The sequence below is a fragment of the Heteronotia binoei genome, chromosome 6 (assembly GCF_032191835.1).
Source record: "Heteronotia binoei isolate CCM8104 ecotype False Entrance Well chromosome 6, APGP_CSIRO_Hbin_v1, whole genome shotgun sequence".
Classification (NCBI taxonomy): Eukaryota; Metazoa; Chordata; class Lepidosauria; order Squamata; family Gekkonidae; genus Heteronotia; species Heteronotia binoei.
The window spans coordinates 3516487-3529720 of record NC_083228.1 but is presented as its reverse complement, the minus strand read 5'-3'; positions in this window follow the sequence as shown (position 1 = coordinate 3529720).

The window sequence follows — 13234 nt, the reverse complement described above, 5'->3', positions numbered from 1 at the left end:
TCTCTTTGAGAGTTTTTCTCTGTCCTGTTTGTTTTAATTGTTTCTGAGGGCAGTTGATGTGGCTCCTCTGAAGAAAATTCTGCTTGGCTTGGGTTTTGTCTTTTTAATAGAACTCAGGGATTCCGCCGCTGGGCCGAGCTCTTCTTCTTCTCCTAAATAAAAAACATCACCCATTTTGTTCTGCCCCTGTATGGAGGGCACAGGTCTGAGCACAGAAAGAGAGATGCCAAGAGTCTTTGCATGGGAGGGGTGGTGGCTCAGAGGCTCTGTTTGCATGCAGCAGGTCCCACCCAGGTTCAAGCCCCAGCATCTCCACTTTAGAAAAGGACCTGGCAGTAGGGAATGGCAAAAACGTCTGCCAGAGATCCTGGAGAGGACCAGTGGTCTGATTCATTGTAGGGCAGCTTCATACATACATCTGTCGCACCCCAGGCACTTCTCTCGGTCTCCAGGTGTGGCTGTCGCCCCCCTTGATGAGCCTGCTTTCCTTGGATCTGGTGCGGGTGTTCCCTAGAGGTCTCAGAATTAGGGGTGGGAGCCAGGTTACATCACCTCAGGCCTCCGTTCCCCTCTGGCTGTGCATGGGCTCCTTTCCCTCTCTCTTAGGAGGCAGCCCCTCTGTGTGCTTACCAGCTTCCTCCCTGACCTCTTGCCTCCCTCTCTTTTATGCTGCGGCCTAAGCCCTCCCCCTTCCCTGGGTCCCACCCGCTCCTGGTTCCACCCCCATTCAAAACCCCAGACGCCCAGAAGAGGCATGTCGGGGCTTGGCCTCTCGGGAGCGCCTGGGTCGTCCTGAGCTCCTGCAGTGTGTCAGCCTGCTGGCCCCTCCCTCATCTGTCACTGGGCTCCATCTTGGCCTCCCGGCCTAAGCTGCCTCTGACGCTCCGCTCCGACCGCACTGTCGGAGCGGGAGTAGCAGAGTGAGGGAGATGACTTGCCCGGACATGGGGCTTCAGGAAAGAAAATCAGGCAGACACGTGCAACTAGTGCCAAAAGGTGTATTAACATATACACACAACAAGTGCTCTCTTGTGCAGTCTATACAATATCACCTCCACGGACAAAGTGCTTCGCCTAACCACCATCTCACAGGGAGAGACCTGTGTGATGCACACACAGATCATATATAGTCCAAGCAGCCAATCCTGGCCGTGCTGACTCAGCAGATTGCATCACTTGGCTTCTGCCGGCTCAAGCCGGTCTGCTGATCAGGTCACTGTGACCTAGCCTGGCAGCTAGATCACCAGCTGTCATACTGTAGCTGTCAGACTGGGTTTATGTAGATTCTTGCTCCAACACACCTCCTAATCTATTTAAACCCAGTACACCAAAACACTTTACACAGTTTACATACATGTCCACCAGCAACATTACAGTTCATATTTACGTAGCTCGGAACCCTTTCCGGAATTCGTTCAGGAACTCATCATGATTGTAAAACACATCATCGTGTTCCTGTTCAGCCAGCTCTTTCAGACGCTTGGCTTCAGCCTCCTTCTCCCTTGTCTCGCACTCTGCCACCCAGGCTTTCCATTTCTTAGCCTTTTCTTTTAACATTTCCTCAAATCCGGGTGGGTCTGGATTGACAGTCAGAGTGACATAGGGACACTTGTACCTAGCGGGACGTTGGCCTTTGGTGGACCTGGCAGACACCCGTGGCCCTGTGCTTGGACCAGCTTTGTCTTCTTCGGGTTGCTCTGTTCCCACCTCCTGGGCTGGTTGCTCTGCCCCTGTAATTGGGTGTTGAACCTCCTGACTCTCACACTTTACCTCCAGTTCCTGCATTTGAGGCTCTGCCTCCTGACTCTGCTCGTCAGGCTCTGTGCCAGCATTCGGCTCACCTTCTCCAGCCCCACTGGGTGCCACCTCCTGGGCTGGAGTTCTGGGCTGCGCTCCAACATCGTTATCGCTACTTGGCAGCAGGACAAATTGTTTCTGCAAGGAGTGCAACCTTGGCCAGCTGCTTTCTTCATTGAACTGGGCACTCTTACTAAGTGTTATCTTGCTTTTGCTATTGCAGAAACGATAACACCTGGCCCTTGGCTTGTAGCCCAGAAAAATTAGGCTCTCTGCCCGGACATCCCCCTCCCCGCTACTCGTGGAGTGGATGCCAACCCGAGCCCGTGACCCAAAGACTTTTAAAGAACTCAAATCTGGGGTCTTGTTCAACAGTAACCTGTAAGGCACATTTTTCACAGTATTACACCAAACCCTATTTTGCAAAAAAACAGCTGCATGTATGGTTTCTGCCCAATAGGTCATTGGCAGTTGTGCATCCTCTAACATGCAATACATCACATTCTGCAATACAGCCCCATGCCCATTTTCTCGGGGCGTTGCCGGGTTCGTCAGACGGTGGGCGATGCCCTTGTTCTCCAGCCAACGTTTCATCTGGTTAGATAAGAATTCCCCCCCTCTGTCGGTTTGTACAGCCAGGAGATTAACCCCTAATTGTCTCTCCACTGCTTTGACCCACTTGGTGAATGTCTTATACACCTCAGACTTATGCACCATGGTGAAAACCCACGCGTACCTCGTGTGGTCGTCGGTGGCCACCAAGCAGTATCTCCTCCCCGACAGACTCTTTGGCAATGGGCCAATAACGTCTAAATGGACTAGTTCCAGGGCTCGTGTGCTTTCCCTTGAGCTTTCTTTAGCAACAGCACACGCCTTGCTTTTGGTCTTCTTGCAGACCTGGCAATCCAAGTAACATTTGCAAGGATTTACTTTCAAACTAGGCACAAGCTCCAGGGTTTTCTTTAACGCCCTAAATCCGCAGTGCCCAAGTCTCCTATGGAGCAAATGTATACAATTATTGTGCACAGGCTCATTCGACACCTGAGCCACCTGGGCACAATCACTCTGGACCACATACAGTTTACCTTCCCTCTTTCCTGTCACAAGCAACTTTCCCCCACCTCCCAGGATTTTGCAGCAGGTTTTCTCAAATCTCACCTGGTATCCCTGGTCAAACAGTGTGCTAACACTCAACAGGTTAGACTGCAGTGAGGGTACATACAACACATTTTGCAACATACATTTCAGTGCAGGAAATTCCACATTGCCTGAGCAAACAGAATTGGCAGTGGTCCCATCAGCCAATCTCACATACTTATGCTCAGGACTGTCAATGTTTTTCAACAACTCCTTCTCGCAGCAGAGATGGCTCGTTGCCCCGGAGTCTAAAATCCAAGCAGACCCTGTGCTCTCTACTGCAGACGTGACCAGCCGGGTTGCTTCCTCACACGGGCTGGCGGTCCTCCGCTCTCGCCGCACACGCCCCCGCCTCTTCTCCCTCTCAGGGCAAGCTCGGAGCAGGTGCTGCGACGACCCGCATCCATAGCAGCGACGGACTGCAAACGCAGTCGGCTCCACTTCCTCCTCCTTCGGACGCCTGCCAGCAGCAGAAGCTGGCTCATTCTTGGCTGTCTTCCCGGACACACCGATAACAGCACGCTGCCCGGCCGACACCCCCGGACAGCTCACGGCCGCAATTCTCTCTTGGAAGTCAAGCAGGTGGGCACAGACGTATTCCATGGTCAGGGTCGCTACGTCCACCGTCTCCAGAGAAGTTATCAGGGGAGTGTACTCAGGTGGCAACGACGACAGCAAAATGTACACTCTGTCGTCTGGAGCTACAGTCTTGCCTCTTGCCTCCAGCTCAACGAAACAGTCCGTTAGCCGTTTGATGTGATCTTTCACACACCCTCCAGCCGGCATAACGGTGCGGAACATCCTCCTTGTCAAGGCCATGAGGGAACCAGCAGTGGTGCTAACATGCACCGCACTCAACGCGTCCCAGGCAGCCTTGGGAGTGTCCTTCCCTCGCACATAAACCAGCTGGTCATCTCCTATAGATAGCACTATGTTGGCCAGTGCCTTATCCGACAACACAGTCTCGGCAGGAGATAAGTCAGCAGGGGGGTTACTCACGAACAGCCATTGCCCTTCACGCTTGAGGTAGTGTTGCATTCTCAGGCTCCACACCGCGTAGAGCCCGGAGATCTCCTCGAGCCCGGAGATGAGCGAGCTGGCTGCAGGGTGCTGTTGGGGGTGTTGCTGGGGCTTCAGCATCCCAGGTAAGTGAAGGGGCGGCAATAGGGGTTTGCGGTGGTGCAGGGAGCTCCCTGGGTGGCAGCAGCGGGGGGAATGGCTGGTGAGCACAGGGGGGGGGGGCCCGCTCAGTCCCAGCCAGGGCTGGGCGGGACACATCTATAATAATAATAATAATTCTCCTGTCGTGGTGGCAAAGCTGACCATCCTGATTGGTTGGACCTCAGTGGGACTGTGGGGTATCAGCCTTTGGTCCATCAAACTATCAGTCAAGAGTACTTGCATGCTATTGATTGAGTCCACCCCTCTCTCCTGCCTGAGTGGCTGCTGCTAGTCAGCAAATCTGATTCTTTCAGTAAAAGGCAACCAACCTAAGTTCTGGCACTTACTATAGGAACACACTAATGACCCATCACACATTGGCTACCGTCTCTGGCCTCCATTGGCTGACTCCCCTCCCCCCACCTACTGGAGGCCCAGGAATGTCGAACAAACTGCCCAAAGCAGTCTTACCTCAGAGACAGCCACATCTCTAACTTTTCTCTGTTTCCTCTCTGTCAACTGGCCTCAGAAAGGGCTGCAGAGCTACTGCGACCTCATGAGAGGCCTCCCAGCACACGCAGCCTCCAAAGGCCACACAAATAGCCAGAGAGGCCAGGCCCCCACTGGAAGTGTTTCCTTAGATTCCATGGCTGCCCCCTGGGAAGTGCTAGCCAGAGGCTGTTCCTACGCAACCCAGGTTGCTTTTGTCAGGAAAGGGATAGGCCTCAGGGGAATATAATGCCATACAGTTCATCCTCCAGATGAGTTATTTTCTCCAGGATGGTGAGAGAGATCTGTTGTCTGGAGTCCACATGGCAGAAATCAGCTCTCCTTAAAGTGGGGTGGGGGGGGGTGGGGAGAGTGAATGCCTTCACTTGGGTGGGTGGGAAGACAGCAAGGGCACTCACCCAGAGGCCTTTAGTGATACTTTTCCAAGTTGATTGATGGGAAATTCCTGGAGAGTCCGTAGTGGAGTTTGAGGAGGGCATATGAGTTAGAACTTCAGAGAGGGGTCTGCCAGACCCAGGTTCTTGCTGTGGAAGCTAACTGGGTGATTTCAGACTACAGACTTCCAGCCTAAAACCTGCCTCACAGGGTTGTTGTTCAGATTAAAGGGGGGAGAGGAGAATGATGTAAAGTGCTTTTGTTTCCTCCCCCCATTGTGGAGAAAGCTGGTCCTTTTCCTATGTAGAAGCTGCAGGGAGGGGGAAGGCAATGTAAACCTGAAGTCAGAGGGGTAGATAAAGAAGGAGATAGGGTTGCCAATTCCAGGTTAGGAAATTCCTGGAGATTTAAGGGGTGGGTCCTGGAGAGGGTAGGGCTTGAGGAGGGATGGGGCCTCAGACAGATACAATGCCATTTCCTCCTGGGGAACCACTGGAAATCACTCAGATTTACAACTGCTCTCCAGATGGCAGAAATCAGCTTTCCTTGAGGTCAGGTGGAGTGAATGCCTTCACTTGAGTGGGTGGGAAGCCAGCAAGGCCTCCTTCTAGAGCCCAGAGCCTCCTTCTAGAGTCTGTTGTATTTTTCTTCACAACGGGCCTTACTCCTAGTATATACATATTAGGGTTGCCAAGTCTACTTACCCAGCCAGCTGGGGGTGGGAGTGAGTCTTCTGGGAGTTGGGAAAGCATGGCAGTGTCACTGCACATGATGTCATCAGCACAAGGATATCACACAGAAGGGCTGTCATCATCCTGGGCATATTGTGCAGCGATGCACTAGCATTTTGGTCAAAATGTCCCATCTGCATGATGTCATTGTGTCAGTGTTGATGCAGGAAGGAACTGTTTGGAGGTTGGGGCTATCAGTGAATTGAAGCCCCCAAAATCAGGGGAACCACCAACTCAAAGAAGGATCTGGCAACCCTAACACACACCACATGCACACACATGTCCAGACGTGACAAACCATGGAGCGTGCAGAAATAATGGAAGGAAAACTTCCCTTGGAGGTTTTTAAGCAGAGGCAAGATGACCACCTGAAAACAATGCTGATTCTGTGAAGTTAGGCAAGTCATGGGAAGGAGGGCAGGAAGAGTTGCACCAGTGCTTGGTTCTCGTGGCCCTTTTTGATGCACCCAGGGAAATGCTGATCACCACTATGGGGTCAGGCAGCAATGTTTCTCTGGGCCAGTTTGGCAAGGGGTCTTGGAAAGGGTGTTTTTTTGCCGTCTTCTGGGCTTGGAGCAGGGGCCACTGGATGCAGAGGGAGGTACTTGTGAGTTTCCTGCATTGTGCAGGGGGTTGCACTAGATGACCCTGGAGGTCCTTTCCAACTCTAGGATTCTATGAATACGAACAATCTTAGCAGAAATAGATTTGTTGTTGCATATGGGGACCCCATTGACAGAGGATGGGGTTCTAGCCAGTTGTCAAAGCAGAGGCATAGAGTGTTAGCACAGCTATAGGTTCAGATACACATGACAATGCAGTTATGAATATACGAGTGTAAATAGGAATATGTCTTGGATAATTGGTTCTTCATCAGCAATGATAATACTGTTAGGGAAATCAGCAAAGTGTAAACCTGAAACGGATCCTTGTCAGAGATTTATACTTGACATAACTACTACACCAAACTGGCTCTCAATGCTTAGAGAGAGGGACGAGAGAGCTACTCTACAGGAAAGTAACTGATAGAGATGCCTGTCAGACGTTGGAGTTTCAAAGTAAACGAACCATCATTTGTTGCAAAAGTAGTAGCGTTTATTTGATATCTCAAAGTTCTGGACAGGCAGTCATTGGAACTGATAGCATGCATTGAAACATACATGGGTTTTAAGGCCTTACATCAAAGCATTCATAAACAATCCTACATTCTCACACTCCACTGTCAGAAGTAACACTTTCTCTGCTTCTTATCGCTTGCGGCTCCCTTTCTCACAGAGGAGCCCAGCTGGCTCTCCTTGAGACTTGCTATCTTCAAAGGCCTATTGCTTTGTTAGTGTTATGCAGAGGAGTTCACAGCATGGGTTAGTAACATTTCTAAGACCGTTTGATATGCAAGGTCTTCTGCTTCACAGTTAGTATTAGGAATTCAAAATGGAGTTAGTCATGTCAAGGAGCAGGTTACAGAATACATTTAGCATAAAAACGCAGTGATGCTCTCCAATGTCTGACATACTGCCCCCCCTAAGCTCTTGCTCGGGGTTTGTCTGGGTGCAGTAGGTAAAATTTCTTCAACAGCGAGGGGGCCGTCAGGTCAGTTGATTTAACCCATTCATCACAACTGGTAGGGAAGTACTTCCAGCGCACCAGATAGTATAACACCCCCCTTTGGACTCTAGAGTCCAGCACCTCCTGCACCTCATGGTGACTCTGACCCTTCACTTGAATAGGTGGGGGCTCTGGAGGGGGGGTGCCAAGACGTAATTCCAGGATCCTTGCGAAGAAGACTGCAATGAAAAACAGGATGAATCTTACTAAACATCTTAGGAAGGTCCAATTCTACTGTCACTCTGTTGATCACCCTTTTGATTTTAAATGGACCTAGGAATTTGTATGCTAGCTTCTTGCAAGTCTGTGGTAAAGGAAGATTTTTAGTGGGGAAGAACACACTCTCCCCTTCCTTGAAGTCCCATTCGGGGGAGCACTTTTTGTCAAAATAGGCTTTATAGTCCCTTTTTGCCACTTCTAAATTTTCCTGGATGACCGCCCAGCCCTTTTGTACTTTTCCCCACCATTGTTGACAAGAGCTAGGTGGCGCTGTTCCCTCAGGACTGGGCAACAGCGGGAACGGCTTCCCTTCATAGCCGTTTACTATCTAGAATGGCGAGGCTTTAGTTGAACTGTGCAAGCTGTTGTTGTAGACGTATTCTGCAAATGGGAGCAGCTCTACCCAGTTGGACTGCTGATAGTTTATGTAGCACCTTAGGTACTGCTCAAGAAGACTGTTTACACGCTCCATCTGTCCGTCCGTCTGGGGGTGGTAGTCGGAGCTCAGCCCCTGCTCTATTCCCGCCATTTTGCAAAACTCCTGCCAGAAATTGGCAACGAACTGCGGCCCGCGGTCGCTAATGACCTTGTCGGGGAATGAGTGGAGCCTAACCACGTGATGGAAAAACAAGTAGGCTAGTTTCTTAGCTATTGGTAGTTGTTTCAGGGAATGAAATGCGCCTGCTTAGAGAAGGTGTCCACCACCACTAGCACTACTGTTTTTTCCTGGGAGGCTGGGAGTTCTACTATAAAGTCCATCGATACTACGGACCAGGGCCAGTTTGTGGTGGGGATTGGGTGTAGCAGTCCCAAGGGTCCTCCCCCCCCCCCGCTTAGCCATTACACAGATGGGGCATGAACTCACAAACTCGGAAATGTCTTTTTTCATTTGGGGCCACCAGAACTGGCGGTTTACTAAATGCAAGGTTTTTACATAGCCAAAGTGGCTAGCCAATTTGCTGCAGTGGCAATGCTGTAGGACCTCTGCTCAGAGGGACTTTGGCACATAGAATTTCCCCTCGTGGTACCAAAATCCCCCCCTCTCCCTTCAGAATACCCTCCGGCCTCCCCTCTTCTTCCTTTTCTGTTTCTTCGATGAGTCGGTTCCCCCCCCCACGGTTCTGGTTGCCCCGTTTTCTTCTTGGAACGGGTAGTGACCCCCCAAGCTACTGCGGAAGGAGGGATGATTGAGTCTATGACTTCCTCCCTCTGGCTCTCGTGCTGGGGCAAGCGTGAGAGAGCGTCGGCTAGAAAGTTCTTGGAGCCCGGAATGTGTTTGAGCACAAAGTCAAATCTGGCGAAGAACCCCGCCAACGAATTTGTTTGGCGGTCAGTTTCCTCCGGCCCGTTAGGGCTTCTAAGTTCTTGTGATTGGTCCAGATTTCGAACGGCACCCTGGCCCCCTCTAGCCAGGATCTCCAAGTTTTCAGAGCATATGTTACAGCGAACGCCTCTTTGTCCCAGACCGACCAGTTGCGCTGCTCATTAGAGAACTTGCGCGAGATGTAGGCACAGGGCCGGAGCCTTCCCTTCTCATCTTTCTGCATTAATATGGCTCCTACGGCCATGTCGGAGGTGTCGCATTGAACCACGAAGGGCTTCAGCTTGTTTGGATGGGCCAACACGGGTTCACTAGTGAACAATCTCTTAAGTTCATCAAAGGCTGCTTGGCAACTAGAGGTCCACGGTAGCTTCGCCCCATTTTTTTTTTGGCTTCTGGCCCCTTCCCCTTTGTTTTCAGGAGCTCGGTCACGGGCAGCATGACCTGGGCGAACCCCTGTATGAACCCCCTATAAAAGTTGGCGAACCTGAGGAAGGATTGGAGCTGTCTGCGTGTCCTCGGGGGTTCCCAATCTAAAACCGCCTGGATCTTGGCTGGGTCCATTGCCAATCCCTTCCTGGACACCCGAAACCCCAAGTAGTCGAGTTCTCTCTGGTGGAACTCAAATTTCGATAACTTTGCATACAGCTTGTGCTGATACAGAGTCGTTAGCACCTTTCGCACCAGGGGCACATGAGACTTTAGATCTTTCGAATAGATAATGATGTCATCCAGGTACACCACCACCCCCTTGTACAGGTATTCCCGCAACACTTCATTTATAAAATTCATGAACACCCCGGGGGCCCCCTGCAAGCCGAAAGGCATTACTAGGTATTCGAACTGTCCCATGGGTGTAATGAAGACCATTTTCCACTCATCCCCCTCCTTGATTCTGACCCGAACGTAAGCGTCCCTTAGGTCTAGTTTAGTGAATATCGATCCCTCCGATACTGTGCTTAATAAGTCTTTGATCAGGGGGATGGGGTAGGCGTTGGACATGGAGATCCCGTTTATTCCGCGAAAGTCTGTGCAAAGCCTCAGACTCCCGTCCTTCTTCTTCTGAAAGAGGACCAGTGCGGCATGGGGCGCAGTTGCTGGCCTAATGAACCCCCGCTTCAAATTCCTATCGATGAATTTCCGCAATTCATCTTTCTCAGCCCACCCCATCGAGTACAGTTTGGCTTTGGGTAGTTCCTGCCTTGGTATCAGCTCAATTGCACAATCGGTGTCTCGGTATGGTGGGATCTTGTTAGCCTCCTCCTCGCTAAACACACTGCGGAGGTCCCGGTTCTCTTTTGGGATGGAGCGGACCTCTTCCACCGACACACATGTCTTTTCATTCACTGGGGGAGGCGTTGGCCCCCACTTCCCCTGCCAGTGGTGGTGGGCGCACCGCCGGTCGGTAAAGTCTATTGTCTGTGCCTCCCATTGTATGTCCGGCTAGTGGTGAGCCAGCCATCCCACCCCCACCCCACATCAAAAGACGAGGAGGGGGCAATGACAAAGGCCTCCACCTCCCAGTGCTCCTGGATCCCTACTGGCAGTCCCTGAGTTTCCTCCGTGCACGGCTCCCCCCTCATGGCCGTCCCGTCCATCTGCTCGAATTGGATCGGGTGGGGAAGCAGGACCTTGGTCAGTCCCAGGAGGTTCACTAGCCTTGGGGTGATGATCTTGTGGGCGCAGCCCGAGTCTACTAAGGCTCAAGCGTGCATGAACCACTTCAATTTCAGGTTTAACAAAGTCACTGGTACAAAGATTAGGGCCCCGGTTATTCTCACCCGTAGTGGTGCCGCCAAATCCATGACCTGCCATCAGGCACCTCTCAGTGCAGGTCGCTCTCGTTTTCTGCCAGCTCCGGCTCCCACGATTCTTCTCCCGAATCCTCGGTTATTATAGATTCCTCGTCAAGCACCATGGAAGTAGCAACGCTGCCCCAACTGGGCTCTTTGGTCTTGCTCCCCGATTTCTTTTGCCCGGCCGCTGCTGGCTTTGGGGTCGTGGGGGGTGCACGTGGCTTATCCAGGCAGTTGGCTGCTAAGTGCCCGGGATCACCACAGCGGAAGCACCGGCACCCCGGAGTCGGTTTGGGGATACTACTTTGGGGCGCGGTCTTCTGCTGTCAGTTCCAAAATGTCAGACGTTGGAGCTTTAAAGTAAACGAACCATCATTTGTTGCAAAAGTAGTAGCGTTTATTTGATATCTTAAAGTTCTGGATAGGCAGTCATTGGAACTGATAGCAAGCATTGAAACATACATGGGTTTTAAGGCCTTACATCAAAGCATTCATAAACAATCCTACATTCTCACACTCTCTTGTGGGAAGAGAGTTCATCCCGGCATGAGGGAAAGGCTGTAAATTTGGGGTCTGTCCGGCCGGTAGGCCACCCCCTCCCCACCCAGTCAAGGATGCAGGATAAGATGCGGTCCTTACCCAAGTGGCAGGCAATGTCAGTAGCTTGCAATGGTTGGTTGGGGAGATCCTCGATGAGTAGGATCTGGTGGACCGGGTCCGGGTCTTGGGCAGGTAATGGCAGGTGACTGAGGCCGTCAGCGTGCCCCATTGCTTTTCCTGGCCTGTGCTGCAGGGAGCATTGGTAGCCTGCTAGAAAAATAGACCAGAGCAGGACCCGGGGCGAATGTATCTGGGGGGTTTGCTGGTCGGGAGCGAGTAGGCTCAGCAAGGGCTTGTGGTCTTTGGCAGTGGTGTACGGCTGCCCATAGAGGTAGTTGTGGAACTTTTTTACTGCTGCAACAATGGCCAGTGCTTCCTTGTCGATTTCCACATAGTTGCGTTCGACCAAATTCAGGGTGCGGTAATAATAAGCCACTGGTACTTTCCTGCCGTCCGAGAGGCGATGGCCGAGGACCGCCCCAACACCATATGGGGAAGCGTCGCAGGTGAGGATGACAGGCAAGGATTCATCAAAGTGTGCCAGGACCTTGTTGGAGGTCAGCAGGTCTTTGACAGCCCGAAATGTGGAGGCTTGCTTCTTACCCCAGACCCAAGGAGCATTCTGGTCGAGGAGACAGTGAAGGGGTTCCGTGAACATGGCTTTGAGGGGCAGGAAGGAATGATAAAAGTTCAGGAGCCCCCAAAATGCTTGTAGCTCCTGTTTGGTTTTGGGTTCCGGGGCATCGACTATGGTGCTGACTTTGCTAGGAGCCGGATGGATGCCCTCTGCGTCGACTAAGAATCTCAGGAACTTGACTTGCGGGACTCCCAGGAGACACTTTTCCCGCTTCACTTTTAGCCCAGCAGAGTCGAAACATTGTAGGATGGCGCGGAGATGGTTGATGAAGTCCTCTTCCGTCGGGGCGGTGATCAGAACATCATCAAAGAAGGGCTGGACCCCGGGGATACCTTTTAAGAGGGAGTCCATTAAGTTTTGGAAGATCCCCAGGGCCATGCTGACCCCAAACTGCATTCTCTTAACCTTGAATGCCCCTCTGTGTGTAACAATCATTTGCACCTCGACGGTGGCTTCATCAACTGGCAGTTGTTGGTATGCCTGTGCCAGATTCAAATTGCCAAAGATTTTCACGCCAGCAAGGGAAGCTAGAACATGGCTAACCACCAGCACTGGGTAGGCGTGGTCTTGTAGTGCCTTGTTCAGGGTACACTTGTAGTCTGCACAGATGTGAACATCTCCATTAGGCTTTATGGGGGTGACAACAGGGGTTTCCCAGGTTGCTTTGGGCACTGGTTCTAGCACCCCTTGGACCACTAGGCGGTCTAGTTAAGCCTCAATTTTAGGTTTGCACACGAAAGGGATGCTCCTGGCCTTCATTCTGATCAGCCGCACTTGGGGGTCTAGATCTAGGGACACTGGCCGCCCAAGGTACCATCAAAGATGGATGGAAATTCATCGCAAACCCTCCCCAAGACTGTGGGGGTTACGCTATGCACTACCGTGACTGCAAACGCCAAAGGCGAGAACCATGCCAGACCCAGCAAACTTGTGCGTCGGCCACCCACCACCAGCAAGTCCAAAAGTCCGTCAAAATTTCTGTACTGCACCCGGAGCTTTCCCCACCCCCTTATTCTACATTGTTCTGTGAAAAGTCTCTGAGGATGAACCTCACGGGCTGGAGGCAAGGCCATCCGTTGTGACAGATTTTCCTGAGGGTCTCCTCTGAAATAATTGAAATGGAGGATCCTGTGTCCAATTCCATCAGGCAAGGGGCTCCCTCTAACTTAACAATCACCTTGATTTTATCTGGGGTGTTCAAGGGCAGATGCAGTACCTGTAGTGGTTGGAGTGATGTGGTGTGGAGCTCCATTTCGTCTGTTGACTCCTGGTGTGTGGTTGGTCGCTTTCAGGTCTCTTTGGCAGACTTGGGCGATGTGGCTGACCTTACCATAATTTTGGCATT